Source organism: Gopherus flavomarginatus, chromosome 4, assembly GCF_025201925.1.
Source record: "Gopherus flavomarginatus isolate rGopFla2 chromosome 4, rGopFla2.mat.asm, whole genome shotgun sequence".
In the NCBI taxonomy this organism is placed as follows: domain Eukaryota; kingdom Metazoa; phylum Chordata; order Testudines; family Testudinidae; genus Gopherus; species Gopherus flavomarginatus.
This window is the reverse complement of record NC_066620.1, coordinates 208,112,755-208,130,049: the sequence shown is the minus strand read 5'-3', so window position 1 is coordinate 208,130,049 and position 17,295 is coordinate 208,112,755. Positions and strand designations below refer to the sequence as shown.

The window sequence follows — 17,295 nt, the reverse complement described above, 5'->3', positions numbered from 1 at the left end:
CAGCACCCGGTGGAGTAGGGAAGACCCAGGTTTCCATACTCTGGCCACCCCCTACCTGCCAGGTGGTGGCCCACACACCCCTACTTGCTAGTAGGCCACACAGCTTCGCCCTGGAGGGCAACTCTATTGACTCTGGCCACTAGGCATCACTGCCCTGTGAACCTGGGGTATGTCTGTTGACTCTGGCCACCAGGCCTCACTGCCCTCCCAGCAAGCCTGGAGTAGCTCTAGTGACATTGGCTGCTAGGCATTGCTGCCCTGTGAATTAGGGTAATTTTATGGACTCTGGCCGTTAGGCCTCGCTTCCCTGCAGCGGAGGGCTACCCCATTGACTTGGGCCACAAGGCTCTACGGCCCTTTGGATCAGGGGGTTTATACAGACTCTAGCCACTGTAGGCTTTACTGGCCTACAGATCAGGGGAACTCTATTGACTTTAGCCCTCAGGGTCTCACTGCCTAGAGACAGAGGGCAGCTCGAAGGATGGGTGAACTCACCTGCACTGGACGGGGTCCATCCACCCCGTCACACTGCTCTTAACAACGTCAAAATAATAAAATACAAATAAAATATATTTAAGATATTATATTATGTCATAATCTGACATGATTCAACACCTCATATTATGCACTGCTACTAGTCACACTCTCAGATGGATTCTCACAGCTCCTACCACCATGAGGAAGGCAGGAGAGGACTGTTATCCTTACTTGACAGAGGGAGAAACTAAGGCTGAGAAAGGTGAAGTGACTTGTTTTAGGTCACACAGCCAGTCAGTGGCAGAGTTGGAGATAGGACCCAGGAGTCCTGACTTTCAAACTAACTGTCACATCTTGAATTTCATACATTTACTGATCAGAATAAAGTGCTCTCAGATGAGCTACAGGCCAACAATTATTCATAGTCATTATTCAGCAAGTAATTTAGAAGAACTAGACTGTTAGAGAGAATCATGAACTGCTCAGAGACAATATTGGAGAAAAGCAGCAAGATTAATCAAATACATGATTGGTTATGACTTATATGCTAATTCTTAAAAGAGAATAAAAGGACCTGAGTCCTCCCTTTCAATAGCCCCCTCCTTGGTCAATCAGCATTGAGACTCTGAGAAGTGGGAGGTCGGGGGGTCTCACCAGATGTCCCAAAGGATGGTCCAGGTCAGCACCAGTGGATCACTCTCAGAGCACTATTCCAGCCCTACCTCTTTATGAGAGCCTCCCACAATGCGAGCAAACTCCCCTAACACACTCACACAACCCTCCTTGGTGGTGGGAAGGAAGCAGGGAAAAAAGAAACAAGAGAAAGGAGGGAGGGAAAGAGGAAAAGGGAAACATAAAAGGACAAACTCCAATGTCCCCAGTGATTCTACAGGGCAAAGTCCTTTGTAGGAAATCAAGTTCTGCCATCTTAATCTAGAGTTTTTGGTGCCTAGAATTTAGCTGGTGGATCAGACTGAAGAGGTTCCAAACCCCTCTGAGGCTCTTACCTTTGAAATAGGGACGTTCGTTTTCTAGCAAAATCAGTAGTAGGAAAGGAGAGCGCTCTGAAGAGGTTCCTCCCCATGCTCAGGTACATGATTCCTAATTCTCTCTCAGTCCTCAAGGAAAGACCTAGAGGAGGAGACTTGCTGCAGCAAAGCCACAGGGGTCTCTGAGGTTGCCTCTGCCTTGGACTACTGTCCTGTCAGAAAGGGAGGAATAGCTCAGTGGTTTGAGCATTGGCTTGCTAAATCCAGGGTTGTGAGTTTAATCCTTGAGGGGGCCACTTAGGGATCTGGGGCAAGAATCAGTACTTGGTTCTGCTAGTGAGGACAGGGGCCTAGACTCAATTACCTTTAAAGGGGAGGGATAACTCAGTGGTTTGAGCACTGGCCTGCTTAATCTAGGGTTATGAGTTCAATCCTTGAGGGGGTCATTATAGGGAACTAGGGTAAAAATCTGTCTGGGGATTGGTCCTGCTTTGCATAGGGGGTTGGGCTAAATGAAGTCCCTTCCAACTTTGGTATTCTATGTCTGGATCTCTCTGTGAGGTTGATGCCTTCACACCATTTTTGCCTAATAAGTCCTGCAATAGACCTTTGCAATGTCACTGCCACACCCAACCCTCCCCTGCAGGGCTGATGTCTTGCCCCTGGCTAGCCTCTTTGGAGTTGCTTCTCCTGGATCACCCCACTTAATAACCATTGAGCCCAAAGACGAAGTCGGCTACACAGTAAAGCATCAGAGGCTGCTCCCCATGCCACACTCAGTTTTTCATAAATTAGTAGACTTTGAGGCCAGAAGGGACCATTAGAATATCTAATTTGACCCCTGCATATCCCAGCCCTCCTGTATTTCAGAAGAGCTAGGTTTTGATCAAAGCATGTACCAGAAAGGCATCTAGTCTTCATTAGAAGACATCAGGAGATGGAGAATCCATCTCTTCCTTTGGTAGTTTGTTCCAATGGCTAATCATCCTCACTGTTAAATATTTGTGCCTTATTTCTAATAAGAATTTGTCTGTTTTCACCTTCCAGCCACTGGGTCTTGTTATGCCTTTCTCTGCGAGATTAAATAGCCTTTTAATGCCCAATATTTTCTCTCCATGAAGGCACTTAGACACTTCAGTGAAGTTACCATTGGCCTTCTTTTTTATAAATTAAACAGACTGAGCTCCTTCAATAGCTCACAAGAAGACATTTTTCTCCAGCCCGCAAAACATTTTATGGCCCTTTGCTGCCCCATTTCCAATTTTTCAACGTTGTAAAATGTGGATGCCAGAAGTGGCCACAGTATTCCAATCTCAGTCTTATGGCTGCTGTGTCACCTCCCAACCCTGCAAACTCATCTAATGATGGCCTTAGCCCTCTTCACTGCAGCAGAACACTGGGAGCTCATGTGGAGCACCTTGTCCAGCATGATCCCTAAATCTTTGTAAGAGGCACTGCTTTCCTGGGTATAGTTTCCTATTCCTTAGGTGTGGCATATGTGCTTTGTTGCTAGGGATAGGACTTGCACTTAGCTATTTTAAACCTTGTTTTGTTTGACTGGGTCCCAGCTCACCAGGTATGACTGCCTTGGCCTCATCATAGAATATCAGGGCTGGAAGGGACCTCAGAAAGTCATTTAGTCCAACCCTCAGACAGATTTTTGCCCTAGATCTCTAAATGGCCCCTTCAAGGGCTGAACTTGCAACGCTGGGTTTAGTAGGCTAATGCACAAACTGCTGAGCTATCCACATTTACCACTTGGCCACTGTTTTATCACCCACCAATGTTGTCAGCAGTGATTTTATGTTTTATTTCAGTTCATTGATAAAAATTATTTTAAAAAAATAGCTCTTGAGAGTCTCTTCAGATCCCTAGTACCAAGTACCGGTTGCCTACAGCACAGCGGGGAAAAAGTCATCCAGCCCTCGTGTTGCATAGGGGCTAAGCAAAGAACAAACACGTGCTTAGGAGCTGCATTATCCCTAGGCTCTGAACATGGGGGCGGCATCATCTTAGAAATGCACTACAGTCCTGTAGTGTAGACAGGCCACGATTGTGTGTCAGTCTCCCATCCTGTAAAATGGGGATAATAAATGAATGCTAGATTATCTCTATTTTATAGCTGGGGAAACAGAGGCACATAGAGGTGAAGAGACTTGCTCATGGTCACAAAACTAGGAATGGAAAATGACAGGTCTTCCAATTGCCAGTCTTGGATCCTAGCTCAGATTATCCTGGTCTCTCTTCTCGAACTTTAGTCTCAGCCCAGCTAGAGGTTTTCTTCTTCTCCGTGTCCCTTAACTCCACATCACTACAGAAAAAAAATTCTGTTAGCCATCTGGCTCTAGTGCATGTTGATGACCTTCCAAAAGACGTGCTCTGGCTCAGTCGCATGTTCTGGATTTGATGCAGGAACCACTTGGTGATATTTTACAGCCAATGTTATACAGGAGGTGAGACTAGATGGACATATGGTCCTTTCCAACCTTGACATCTATGAACATTTTTCTGCTGCTAATAGGATAACTCTGGTCTTATTTTCTACCATTCACTTTCAGTTGGAATAATAAAGCAATACTTACAAGCACATTCTGTTCAGGGAAGTTTATTTATCCAGTATTGTCTCCTAATCCATAACATCAAATTAGCCTTTTTTCTCCTCTGAGCACGTGCTTTATTTTAGAGTCATAGACTTATAGACTTTAAGGTCAGAAGGGACCATTATGATCATCTAGTCTGACCTCCTGCACAATGCAGGCCACAGAATCTCACCCACCCACTCTTGTAACAAACCTCTAACCTATGTCTGAGTTATTTAAGTCCTCAGATTGTGGTTTGAAGACCTCAAACTGCAGAGAATCCTCCAGCAAGTGACCTGTGCCCCATCCTGCAGAGGAAGGCGAAAAACCTCCAGGGCCGCTGTCAATCTTCCCTGGAGGAAAATTCCTTCCCGACCCAAAATATGGCTATCAGTTAAAACCTGATCATGTGGGCAAAACTCACCAGCCAGTACCCAGAAAAGAATTCTCTGTAGTAACTCAGATCCCATCCCATCTTGCCTCCTTTCCTACCTCCTCCCTCACTCTCTCTTCTAAGGAAGTACCAGCAATTTGCAGTAATACAGGGTAGAAGCAGGCAGAGTTATATAAAGAGAGCAAGGGGAGACAGGGTGAGTTACCAGCAGATACACACTGATCTTAGCGCTGTTTATTTTTATTAATGAACAGCCTAAGAAGGGGGTGCATATATTTAGCACTGGAAAAGCAATTACATGTTGTCTGCATCCATAGAGTAGCGTGCTGTTGTAATATTTCACAAGAGAAGCAGCGTCAGGGTTGGTTGGTGCCTAGATAAATAACCTCTAAAGAAAACAATGCGCTGTTGGGAGCACTGTAGATATTTTAGTAGGAAGCACTTCTGTTTGAGTCAGTTTGGAATCAATGTTCCAGTAGGATGCTTCTGGACATTTTAGAAGAGATGGAAAATGATGCTACTGACCACTCTGATGCTCAAAAATCCTAGTCCCAGTCTCCTGACAGATGCCAATGTAAGAAGCTACAATCTGCCTACCCGACCACCTTTGAATATTGTATGCTTTCTTAAATACCTGTCCTCAGCAGTTTTTCAGCATGTTCCCTTCCACCCCAGAGGTAGCTGCATTTCAACAGAAGATAAAATAGTTCCTCTTTCATGAATCTGATTCAAAACCCAGTGAAGTCAATGAAGTTGACAGAGACTCCCAATGAGTGTTGGCCCAGGTCTTATAGGCATTAGATCATAACCTGATCAGACCTTTTCAAGAGTTGCTTTGTAGAAGAAGAGCCTACTCTAAAGATTAATCCTATGTTAAGGGATTTATCAGCCTTCTGCAGATCCCCTGATTATATCTGCAATGGATTTCAGGCCAGCCAGAGAAGTGAAGGATTCTAGAGTTTAGACACTTCTACGATGGACTTCATTGTAAAACAAGAAAGTGAATGTAAAGATTTTTTTTTACTATAAATTAACTTAAATTTCAAAACTAATTTGCATCAACTCCCTACCCCTACCATTCCACACGGGTGGTCAGTAAGGACAACATATACTGACTCGTGAGAGCCACGGTTGCCGCATGTGTAGCCAAAATGGACTGTATTTGTGCACCAACATGGACAGAAATGTATGCTGGCTTTCTTATTTTAAAGTGACATTACATTCATTTATGTTATAAGTTTGTACTGTATTGTCTTCTTTATTTACAAATTTTTTGCACTGTTTTTGTCACTTAATAAATGTCACTTTTTTGGAAATGAACTTTTGTTAGTTCACAACACATACTGCAGGCTGCATAGTGGTACTCAGAGCACCTAGTACTTGTAAATTTACAGCACCATAGAACTCATAGGTTCAAGAAAACACCCATGTATTGTAGAGCAAGTACCGCACAATTCAAAGGCTTAGTAAAAGATGCTGTGTAATAATTATAAATATACAAGCCCCACATAATTCATAGGTCCAGTAAAAGACACAGTGTAACATTTATAAATGTACACCAACTGTCATTCCTCACCTGCTGAGCTGATAGATGAAAATTTCATTGGCGCTCTCCAGGTGGCCAGCGTACGCCTCCATACTCACTACTGGCATTCCCAGGCTCACTACTGGCATTCCCAGATTACCGGTTGTAATCCTCCAGTTGGTAAAAAATGTCTCTGACTGCAACTTTCTGAATAGTTCTGTGTTCTTAAAGATGTGAGTGTCATGCACCATCCCTGACCAGCTCATATTGATAATCGGTGAAGTGCCCACTGTGATCCACCAATGCTTGCATAACCAGAGAAAAGTAGCCCTTTCCGTTGATATTCTCTGTGGCAGGACAGGGTGGTGCCAAAGTAGAAATGTCTGTATTGTACATCACCCCACTATAGTTCGGGAACCCTCCTGCTGAGAATCCATCCATAACAGGAAACAATTAATAGCCCTACACACTTTCATGACAATGGCCCCCACTGGATTTTTCCAACTCCAGAAATGATTTCCCACTCACCAGTAACAATCCAGCATTGCAACCTTTCAGAATGTGATCACCACTCACTTCTCAGTGGTCAATACAGCTCTCATTCCAGTGTCCCTGCGCTGGAGGGCTGGGGTGAGCTCGGCACACAGATCCAGGAATGTGGCCTTTTGCATCCAAAAGTTCTGCAACCACTGCACATCATCCCAAGCCTGCATTACAATGGAATCCTACCAGTCTGTGCTTGCTTCTTGGGCCCAGAAGTGATCCTAGAAGACCAGGGTTGGAAAAGACCTCAGGAGGTAATCTAGTTCAACCCCCTGCTCAAAGAAACTAAATCATCCCAGCCTGGACTTTGTCAAGCAAGGCCTTAAAAACCTCTAAGGATGGAGATTTGACCACCTCCCTAGGCAACCCATTCCAGCGATGCTCGACTAGCTACAGCTGCTCAGTGAACACCACCAACAACCTTGAATTGTTTTCACTATGTCCCTTAACAATCATCTATCCTTGAAGAAAGCATCATGTCCCCCATTGTTGTAGTTGTTCCTGTGGGTCTGCAAATACCAGAGGATGGTGAGTCCTGCATTTGCTACATTCTTGAGAACAGTGCAGAGCTGTGTGAGCTCCATGCTTCTGTCAGAGATGGTGGATGCCAAAAAGTGCCATGTGAGTTTGTTGGATTTTTTTTAAAAAAGCATGAAAATTATGGGATATGATTGGCTCATGGGATGGAGAAAGTTGCATGCTGAGAGCTTGACCCCTAGAGCCCACAGGTCCCTGGGTGACTCATTTTTATGCCACAAAACATTGTGAAAATATCCTGAACTGTGGTTTCACGTAATACTGAGATACTTACCAGTGATGCAGCACACTTTGCATCATCTCAGGTATTCCTGGAGAGTACGTACAGTGCCGGGGCAAGCAGCTGAGTATGCGATATACTTCTGTGGCTGTATGCTGATATAACGTGCATTGACCAACATTTGTAGTGCAGGCATGGCCTTAGATAGACTGGATAATTTGAGGCCATGCTGGGTGTTGCTGATCATTCTGATGTCTGTGTGCTTATCAGGATGGAGGGACAGTAACCTGCACAACTGGCCAGATCTGGGGGTGAATTTTCAAAACTCCTTGCACATCCCACCTTAGCAGTCCTCTGTAAATCCTGAAATAAAAGCTCTTCCCTCCTCAGCACCCATCTTACTAGCTGGAAAATCACCCTCTAAATGTTTCTTTTCTCTCATCAGTAAAACGTAGACAATTCTGCCCTACCTCCCAGCAATTAGTGAAGATTAATGGACTAGATCTTCCACTGGTGTCAATCGATTTACATAGACCTAGGCAGATTAACCACAGCTGAGGAGCTGGCTGCTATTTGTAGAATGCTTTGAAGAGGAAAATGACTATTGTTCTCAGGGAGGGAGTGACTCAGGCGATGTCTTCACTGCAGTTAACGTGAGCGTATGTAACTCGAGGTAACTCCTCTCGAGTTAGCCCAGCTCGAATGAAAGCAGCCATGCTAGAAAATAAGACATGAGCTCCTCAGACTGACTGGACGGCTGCAGAGTGATTGTATCAGTAGCACAGAGTGATTGTGTTGACAGCTGATCAGTAGGGCTAACTGGGACTGCAGACTGTACCCTACCTGAGTTAAAAGCATCATCATGCTTGAATTCAGGGTTTTTATCTGAGGATGGGACTCAAGTCAGGCACAATAGCTGGGTTATAACTTAATTTACCTCTTCAATGTAGACAAGTCCTTGTGCATTAACTATCCAACTGCAAAAAACGTAACGGAGACAAGGCACTTTAGTTTTACTGCAACGTCAGCTCAGTGAGGACAACCTGGCTGGGGGTAGACTGCTGGTGTCACCTAGCTATCTAGAAGTGCCTTGCCTCCACTAGTGTTTTACAGTGAGGTAACTGGGACACTGGTAAGTCAAGTGTCAGCTCGGGCCCAGGCCTACACACCAGACCCACTCACTTGTGTGTTAGTGGGACATGGCTTAGTCTCCTGAGCATGGAGGGACAGAATTATGTCCGGAGCTACCGTGTTTATCCATAATCCCAGTGTGGCAGGGATTCTAGCATAGAGGTGGCTCCTTATTTGACAAGCAGAGTCGCATTAGTGCTATAAGTGAGGGTTCATTGGAGGAGAAAGAGTGGGAATGTCTCTGCGAGACATTACACCAGCCTAATTAAGCTACCAACCAGATCAGTTCTGTGCAGCCTCATGTGCATGCCCCTTCCCGCAGTTCAGACCACTGTTTGATCAGTGAACAGTTCACAGGGCTTTAGAGTGACCAGACCACAAGTGTGAAAAACTGGGACAGGGGGTAGGGGGGTAATAGGAGCCTATATAAGAAAAAGACCCCAAAATCAGAACTTGTTCCTATAAAATTGGTACATCTGGTCACCCTACAGGGCCTTTCAAGCACGTTTCACCAGATAATCTATTCATACCACCATTGCACTGGCTTCCCTTGGGAGGGGTGGGGTTTAGCAAGGTGTGGGGGTTGTCGTTTGCTTTCTAATCACAGATGATTGTCCTCTTCTAGCTTCTACATTAGAACATGAAAGGCTGTCATGGACAAAGACTCCTGCACTCCACTGGGAGGAGCAGAGATAAAAAGGAGATAGACTCTCTATATTTTTTTGTAGGGCTAGGGGTGGGGGGAAGGAGCAGCTTTTACAACCTCTACCCTGTAAGTGTTGTAGGGACTGCAGGATTTATCGGCACTGACAGCCAAATTCACCAGAACTCAGTAGGAAGTTATGAACATAATATGCTTAGGAGTGGAAATTTTCCATCTTTGGGATTGGACAGACACAAAGCAGTCTCCACAGTCCAAGGTCTAACTATATGAAGTAAGTTTGCCCTAATGTAATCACGTAAGTGTGCAACCCCCTAACTAAAGTGCATCAGTCTGAAACAGGGCTTGAAACCATCACACGGCTCTAGAAAATGACCTTGAATGTATTTCATTGAATGGTAGGACTGGAATGGATCTCGAGAGGTCATCTAGTCTGGTCCCCTGCACTCAAGGCAGGACTAAGTGTTATCTAGACCATCCCTGACAGGTGTTTGTGTAACTTGCTCTTAAAACTCTCCAATGATGGAAATTCCACAGCCTCTCTAGGCAATTTATTTCAGTGCTTAACCACTCTGACAGTTAGGAAGTGTTTCCTAATGTCCAACCTAAACCCCTCGTGCTGCAGTTTAAGCCCATTGCTTCTTGTCCTATCCTCTGAGGTTAAGAAGAACAATTTTTCTCCCTCCTCCTTGTAACAACCTTTTATGGACTTGAAAACTGTTATCATGTCCTCTTTCAGTCTTCTCTTTTCCAGACTAAACAAACCCAATGTTGTCAATCTTCCATCACAGGTCATTTTTTTTTTTAGACCTTTGATCATTTTTTTTGCTCTTCTCTGGACTTTTTCCAGTTTGTCCACATCCTTTCTGAAATGTGGTGCCCAGTATATTCAACTCTTTTTGATTTAATTAAAGGAAAGCTCCATCCAGCATCTCAGCCCTGAGTTCCCACCGATCACAGCCTTCTCAGTGTTACATGCTTTGGAAAATAAAGGATGCAGCTGCACATGGGACTGGCAATTTGGAGGGGACATGGACACAGTTACTTTGCTGTAAAATATTAGTTGAGGCAAGGCGCTTCTCGTGTTTACTGCAAGATAGCTAGGCAAGATCAGAACTTTACCCTCACCCAGGGTTGTCTTGGTTAAGCTGATATAGCAGTAAAACTAAAGTGTTTTATCCCTATTATGTTTTTTACAGCCGGATAATGCACAGGGACTTGTCTTCATTGCAGAGTTATATGGAAGGGAAAAGGACACTCCTCAGTAAGCATTTAATTATATCAGTCTTGCTGACCACCTTTCAGAGGGACAAAGTCACTGGCAGCATGAACACCAGACATACTAGCTAATGCCCATGATCTGACACTTCTATTTTCTCTTCCAAAAGTGCCTGTTTCTACATTGCATAGGTTTAAGCTGCAGGCACTGGGGATTAGGGAGAGACCATAAGCATGGGGAATGCTCCTTAGAAAGAGACTCTGTACCAGGAGCAAGAACCAAGCCAGAGAGCTTCATGTCCAGTCCCAGATCAGGGTGATCAACCCAGTCACCCCACTGCCCTGCAGAAGCAGTGATGGGCCCAGGGTAAGAAGCAACTAGACTTGCACAACAAAGCAGGGTCACCAGGTAAAATCCTCCTCACAGGTACGGCAGTGGACCGGGATCACTCCCAGGGAAGCGTTTGGCTGGGGTGAAGCCAGTTGAGGGCATATCTAACAGCTGCTGCAGCCACCAATTCAAGTCCCACAGGGCAGTGAGCAGCCCCACATGGGCCCGGCCCACAGGCCGAGGCAGGCAAGATTCCCCATCTGGGCTCTGTATGGGCCATGGGGTTCAGCCCTGTGCTCTGTAGGAATTCCTGACCCCCACCGCTCTAGTGCCCCGAGCCTCACAGGGGCTAAGAGGGAGAGGAGGCAGCTCTTACCTTGGCCCAGGATCGGACCCCTGAGGAGTTCCATATGGCGCACTATAAAGGGAATCACTCTGAAGTGAAGCCATCAGGGCATGGTCCTGCTGGCTTGCACAGTTGCTGACTGAATGCAGCAGCAGAAGGAAGCAGAGCCCAGACAGTGGCTCTTACCATGGCTCCCAATCTGGTGCCAAATTACATGAGAATTTATGGCTCCAAATCATCGGCCTAATCCCACGACACCTCAGGCCTACCCTGGAATTCCTGTGGGAGGCTGAAAATCACCAAAACATGCCCCAAGCCTGGAGTCAATGGGTTAGGGCATGAAACTCATCTCCCTTATCCTGAACCTCCACATTCACTCCGAGGAAATGGGTGTGAACAGGGAAAAGTGAAGGAAACCCTTACCCTTTATACACACACACACACACACACACACACACACACACACACACACACGCCCATATGCACCCACACCACAGCAGCATTCAAGTCATTTAAAAATGTGATTTCACATGTTGCCTTTATTATAAGAAGGGGTGCAGACCTCTCTCTCAATGCTGTGAGGTGCCTCCTTCTGCATTTTCTCAGCTTGAGATGTTTGCTATCTTTTATAGCAAAAAGGTGATGAACCAAGGCATAACGCATCCTAGGATAAACCAGAGGGATATAGGTCCAGAGACAGGAAGCAGAAACCTTAATGTTACAGGGAGCAGAAGGAATGCGTAGGCCATCCCCTGCCAAAAGAGAAAAATGTAAGATTTGTTGATCACCGTAATTGCACAGAAAGTTTGAGCAGTGGTCAACATTTACAAACATGGGAGGGGAAGGGCAAAGTGAAGCCCCCAAATCTTGATTTAGGGTTTTAAACAAAAGTGACCTGGGTTTCCGAAAGGTCACATCAATTACCACTGCCACTGACTCCACTGCATTTTTTAAGTTCACATTTAAGTTCCTAAATGGGGAGGTAGGTGCCTAAGTTTAGGATGAGAACATGAAGCCCATGCTGGAGTTAATGGAAGCTTAAGGGAGCTCAGCTGGGAAGAAAATCAGCTTGTGTGCACCTAAAGAGGAGCAGGGCTCCACACAAATTCACTTGGCAACCAGGGAAAATTTCTCACCCAAATGAGAGTCCTGGGAGAGAGAGCAACCCCAGGACCTAGTCAGCATAGCTAGGTGCCTGGATGCATGCCCAGTCTGCAACAATATATTGTATTTACTTGTGTACGAAAACCAGACTGATTTAAAAGCACTCATCCTGCATTTCCCATATCTGAGCATGAAATCATTTAGAAAGGAGGAATTAAAAAAAAATCATTTGTATTAACATTTTTCAAATTTAACAGGCATCTGCAGAAATACGCAGTCAACTCTGAGATCTAAATACTGGTACAGCAGAGCAAATTTAATACAGGGTAGAACAGTGTGCTTTACATGTTATATTATACACATGGGGTCGGATCTTCAGCTAGTGTAAGTCAGTGTAGTTCCACTGAGTTGAGTGCAAGTTTACAACAGCTGCGGCTCTGGTCCTAAATTTTGGTACTTGATGATTAAATTGGATTGTGAGTAAATTAAGAACACGCAATGGTTTGCGGGATTGAATAGAAACTAGCTTTGTGATTCTGGCTTTGGGCTCTCTCCTGGGTAATGCCAAAAATGGAGTCACTCTTTTACAGCGAGGTGGATGTTATCTCAGAGCATGTATGAAACACCTCTCCCTCTCCCCTCCTCAAAGCTCAGGCTCACACAGTGTTGGAAATGCCAAGAGAGTGAGAGGGAAACAAGTCTCCATGGAGAAGAATAAAACAGCCACCTCAACCTTTCCTCCACCTCACACACTTGCCCTGCCTCCACACTCACTGCACTCTAGACACGCAGATACGTACATAGGCACAAAATCAGACACACATGCACACACAAAAAAGGAAGTCGTATGTCCTTGCTGAGTAGCTGTGATTTAGCAGCTTGTTGTTATTAAAAACAAGGGAACAAATCTCTGTTTGGTGCTTTCAAGTCACCCTTCTGGATTTCTGCAGACCAGCTGCTTCTCTGCCACCATCACAAATTCCATCACAGGTCACCCTGAGGGGCAGTTATCTCTTCCTTATCCCTCGTCAGGATCCTTCTCCGATTTTGTTAATAGGCTGAGCTCTTTGAGTCTATCATATAATGCAGGTTTTCTAATCTTCTAATCATTCTCATGACTCTTCTCTGAACCCTCTCCAAATTTATCAACAGCCTTCTTGAACTGTGGGTACCAGAACTGGACACAGTATTCCAGCAGTGGTCACATCAGTGCCAATTGGTCTCTCTAACCCTGCTCAAGATTCCCCAGTGTATGCATCCCAGGATCTCATTAGCCCTCACTGGGAGCTCATGTTCAGCTGATTCTATACTCTTCCACCCACCAAATCATTTTTAGAATTGTTGATTCCCATCCTGCAAGTATCGCTACATTCTTTGTTCCTAGCTGTATACATTTACATTTAGCCATATTAAAACACATATTGTTTGCATGTGCCAAGCATACCAAGCAATCCAGCTCTGTATCCATGCCCTGTCCGCTTCATGTTTTACCACTCTCCCAATTTTTGTGTCATTTGAAAACTTTATCAGTGACGATTTTATGTTGTCTTCCAAGTCACTGATAAAAGTGTTAAATAGCATAGGGACAGGAACAGAATGGTGTGAGATCCCATAGAAAGACACCTACTCAATGATGATTCCCTGTTTGCAATTACATTTTGAGATCTATCAGTTAGTCAGTTTTTAATCCAGTTAATATGTGCCATGTTAATATTATATCACTCTAGTTTTTCATTAATGTTTTGTGTAGTACCACGTCAAATCTCTTACAGAAGCCCAAGTATATTACATCCAAACTATTACCTTTATCAGCCAAATATTGTCACAACATCAGCTTTCTTCCAGTCTTCTGGAATTTCTCCAGTGTTCTAAGACTTATTGAAAAACAACATTAATTATCCAGAGAGCTTCTCAAACTATTCTTTTAAAACACAAGCTTCAGACCAGGGGGAGGGATAGCTCAGTGGTTTGAGCATTGGCCTGCTAAACCCACAGTTGTGAGTTCAATCTTTCAGGGGCCTGTTTGGGGAACTAGGGATCAGTCCTGCTCTGAGCAGCAGGTTGGGCTCGATGATCTCCTAAAGTCCCTTCCAATTCTAACATTTGCATGAAAGTTATCTGGATCAGCTGATTGAGAAATGTCTGATTCTACTAGCTGCTGTTTAAAATCCCTCTGATATATTAGTGGAATGAAAAGAGTGTTGCCATATATAATTACATCCTTTGTTTTTTTCCCCATATACAGAACAGAAATGTTTATTGAACAGTTGATAATTCTACTGTTTCCATTTAGTAATGGACCAATACCACTGTCAGGATTCCTTTTGTTCCTACTATACTTCAAAAACTTCTACTTATTATCTTTAACTTTGCTGGCCACAGATTTCTCATTGTGTTCCTTTGCTTCCTTTATCAATTTTCTACAAACGCTAGCTGCTGATTTATGTTAATTTAATACTGAAATAAGGATGGTAAGGACGGATTCACACCAGGCTGTGTCATGGGGTAATTATTAGCCTAGTTTGTATTGAAAATGCCAAATGTTCAGCACTACAAAGCAACCCCATTGTTCCTGATGTAAGCATTGTGGCCCAAAGCCCTAAAGAATAGGGAGCTCATTATTGACACTAAATTTACATAGTTAAACATACAGTAGAATCCTGTTTATCCAAGCCTCCATTATCCAGCTCTCCATATTAACCAAACCACCAGCTGCCCGGGGCTGACAGCTGCATGGCTCCGATTTTGTGTCCCAGGCAGCTAGTGATTTGGTTAATATGGAGAGCCAGATAATGGAGGCTTGGATGAATGGCATTCTACTGTATACTGTAGCTATGGAAACTAAAGTTCAACATTTCATTTTAATTGTGGAAAAACACAGATTTTTAGTTTTTTTAATTGAAGAATTTTGTTCTTTTTATCATGGAAAACTAGGATCTCTGGTGATCAGTTCTTGGCCCTGCACTATTTAACACTATTGTCAGTGATCTGGAAGAAAACAAAAAAATCATCACTGATAAAGTTTGAAAATTACATGGGAGCAGGAACTAACGAAGAGAACAGGTGTCTGATACAAAGCGATCTGGATCACTTGGTAAGCTGGGCGCAAGCAAACAAGATGTGTTTTAATATGGCCAAATGTAAATGTGCACATTTAGTAACAATGAACCTGGACCTTACTCACAGGATCAGGAACTCTATCCTGGGAAGCAGTGACTCTGAAAAAGACTGAGGGGTCATGCTGGATAAACAGTGGAACACTTTGGATCCAGATGACAGACTCCTTATCTTGTTGGAAGCTGAGGAGAAGCTTGACTATTCACTGTGTCTGGGATTGGAATTGCTACAGAATGAGATGATCTGTGTTTGCTGAGGAGATTCTGTGGCATTTAGAGGGGAACTCTGGGGCTGCTGCTCTCTTATGGCTCTGAGGCATCCAGATGACACTCATGCAGCTTTGATGCCACATTGCCTAGACTGAAAAGCCATCTCTGCCAAACGATTGAAGGGGAGCACCTGTGTGTGCGTGTGTGTACTTGTGTGTGTGTGTGAACACAAAGGTATCTCTTTCACTGAGCTTGTGCAACAGCAAGAAAGAGGGAAATCTGTGTGGGAAACAGCAAGAGCTCCCACATAATCATTGCTTAAAAAGAGGTTTCAGAGTAGCAGCCGTGTTAGTCTGTATCCACAAAAAGAACAGGAGTACTTGTGGCACCTTAGAGACTAACATATTTATTTCAGCATAAGCTTTTGTGGGCTACAGCTCACTACAGCACCCAAAGAAGTGAGCTGTAGCCCATGAAAGCTTATGCTGAAATAAATTCGTTAGTTTCTAAGGTGCCACAAGTGCTCCTGTTCTTTTTGCTTAAGAAGAGTTTTCATGATTATTCACTATGCAGGTTGCAATGTCTGTTGCTACAAGCATGTGACTTACCTGTGTAAATTGCCAGTTAGCATAGTCAAATGACCCCTTTTGCTACTGACATGAGGACGGTAAGGACGAAGTCACACAGGGCTGTGCTATGAGTAATTGTTAGCTTAGACTGGACTGAAAATGCCAAGTGAGCACCGCAAACAAACCCAGTTGCTCCTTAGGTTCCCAGCTCCTCAGCTAGCAGAACTCTGGGTGTAGGTCCTACTCAGCACTGCACTGCGATCTCCAGAGCTTGGAGAAGTCCAAGCAAGGGTACATGGGCCTGCAGGTAGGTTCCAGTGCATTGGGGCAAGGGGGAAGTGAGTTGGCAGAAGGGCCCGGGGATACAGGTACAGGGAATTGTGGAAGTAGCAATGGAGAACTAGCTAGGCTCAAACCCAGGTACCTGCACCTTTGCTACCACTATACTGCACAGTGGGTGGGGTGGGGGTAGGGAGGGTCACAGTCCAACCTGCATGCCTTCCCCACCCACCAGACAAGCATGATGGCTCAGGATCTACTTTTCTGAAGGGCGCTTTTAAGGGCTTTGAGTGTGGCCAATAAGTGGGACTGGACACCTCTACGCACCTCAACACCCGAAGAGCCTGCAATGTGGACATACCCTGTGTGTATGGATGGCAGGAGAGTTAGAGGGATCACTGGAATTATAACTACGGCTTTGTCTTCGCTCCCCAGAGAGGTATGTTTTTACCACAGAACAATTCAACTGTGTTAGCTCTGCCACTGTAATAGCACAGTGGAGACAAGACACTTCAAATTTTTTGCAAGGTAAAATTGGCAAGGCTAATCCTGGCAGGGGGTAGGGCGCTGATCTCACCTAGCAAGCCCAATCTTTTATCTTCCTCATACTAATGAGATGGGGCTTGCAATGAAACACACCTCCCCTGTTCTGAATGTCCACCCTCACCTGAGAAATGGATCTGAACAAGGAAGAATGAAGGGAGCACATGAACTCCCTCCCTGCCCATGTGCCCAAAGAGCAAGACTCACTTCATTTAAACAATGTGATTTAACACAACCTTTGTAAACACACGCGCACACACACACACACACACACACACGCACACAGAACCAGATTTTTGCCATTTAAACAATATGATTTAACATAACCTTCGTAAACACACGCACACACACACACGCGCACACACACACACACACACACACACACACACAGAACCAGATTTTTGCCATTTAAACAATGTGATTTTAGCACAGTCTTTATACACAGCCCCCAAACAAGAGTCATGTCATTTAAACAATGTGATTTAACAAATTGCCTTTATTGAGAGAAGAGGTTCAAATCTGT

The 17,295-nt window shown here is 44.5% G+C and overlaps 1 protein-coding gene across 1 annotated transcript in view; it reads left to right on the top strand.

Moving 5' to 3' along the window:
• The window catches only part of LOC127048835 (squalene synthase-like), a 235,290-nt gene extending 219,869 nt beyond the window's left edge, over positions 1-15,421 (top strand). The window contains exon 8 of the transcript XR_007773780.1: positions 15,411-15,421. The gene's annotated coding sequence lies outside the window, so the exon portion shown is untranslated. The remainder of the gene's footprint in view (positions 1-15,410) is intronic.
• Positions 15,422-17,295: the final 1,874 nt, after the last annotated feature.